Source organism: Nematolebias whitei, chromosome 2 (genome assembly GCF_014905685.2).
Source record: "Nematolebias whitei isolate Nwh7 chromosome 2, NemWhi1, whole genome shotgun sequence".
NCBI classification, from domain to species: Eukaryota; Metazoa; Chordata; class Actinopteri; order Cyprinodontiformes; family Rivulidae; genus Nematolebias; species Nematolebias whitei.
Genome location: NC_056499.1, coordinates 57057499 through 57058878, shown reverse-complemented (window position 1 = coordinate 57058878; position 1380 = coordinate 57057499). Strand labels below are relative to the sequence as shown.

At 46.7% G+C, this 1380-nt stretch overlaps 1 protein-coding gene across 1 annotated transcript in view; it reads right to left on the bottom strand.

The window, feature by feature from the left end:
• Nucleotides 1-900, bottom strand: part of LOC119424963 (src substrate cortactin) — a gene marked incomplete in the record, with an annotated part of 68792 nt that extends 67892 nt beyond the window's left edge. The window contains 1 exon segment of the mRNA XM_037692488.1: nt 746-900.
• Nucleotides 901-1380: the final 480 nt, after the last annotated feature.

Below are 1380 nucleotides of genomic sequence, written 5' to 3'. Positions count from 1 at the left end.
TGTGTGTGTCTTGGTGTGTGTCAGTGTGTGTGTGTGTGTCTTGGTGTGTGTGTGTGTGTGTCTTGGTGTGTGTGTGTGTGTGTGTGTGTGTCAGTGTGTGTGTACTCCATGCTGTGATTCAATAGGTTTATGGTTGAGTTCAGGATTGTAGAACATAATCCTGCTTCAATCCCAACCTTGGGCTCAGCCCAGTTTGGTCAGTGTGTTCAGAACAGGAAGCAGCTGGAACGTGACGGGACCCACAGCAGAACCCCACCCCATTAGTCCAGGTATGACAAGCAGAACTTCTGTCATTATGAAGGACAAAAACCATTTGATCACTAGTTATAATATTTCAAACATGTCTTATTTTACACCAAAACATTTCGGTGTTGGCTTCTGTGGAAAAAGGTCAGGTGTTGTTTCCACCTGTTTCAACCATCAGGTCAACTAAATGTCTTCGTGTCCTGCTTTTCTCTTCTTCCATGTCCCCTCCACTCATTCACAGGTAAAGTGGCCATAATTAGATGGAAAGCGGCTGAGAACCAGACTGCTTCTGGTGTTCCCTGTCTCAACCTGGTTCTGGTGTTCCCTGTCTCAACCTGGTTCTGGTGTTCCCTGTCTCAACCTGGTTCTGGTGTTCCCTGTCTCAACCTGGTTCTGGTGGTCCCTGATCCAGTAGTCTGTTAGCTTAGCGGGCTAAAGCTAACTTCTGGAACGATCAACCACCGGGCGCGTGCGTTTTCTTCAGGTGTTGTTCACTCACCGTCTCCTACACAGATAACTCGGCTCCCTTACTGAATCCACACAGGTGGTGTCGGTTCAGTCCCACCGTCGCTCTGACGCAGAAACGATCCGGGAATCCGCAGTTTCTCCTTCGGATCTCAACACAGCTTTTCCGGCTCTCCCAAATCCTAGTCCGGCCGTGACGTCATGAGTGGGCGCGTCCTAGAGGAATGTCATCAGGAGTGGGCGTGTCCTCCAGTAGTACCTGTATCCATAGATATAAACACTAGATGCCTCATTGGCTGCTGCGGCGTAGGATTTTCGGCCGCCATCTTGGAGCGGTCGTCCTTATTTGGTTAAAGCAGAAGATGTCTCAGCACTTCGCAGCTTATTTCTGTTCTAATCGACGGACTGATGACGTCAGGTCTCGGGGGATAACTTTTCACAAGTAAGATGAACATATTATTGTTAGTATTTTGTGAATATAATATTACTGTACTGTATTTATGTCCACCAGCTGATGTGATGTTCAGTGTAACACGGTGTTCAGCTGCAATGAAGCTGACTGAGATCTGATGACAGGAATATTTTTCTAACAAGCATACTCACTATTTCAGCAGCTTTGGTTCATTATCAACAGATATGCATCATAATTGGAGTTTTGTTTAAGTTCTG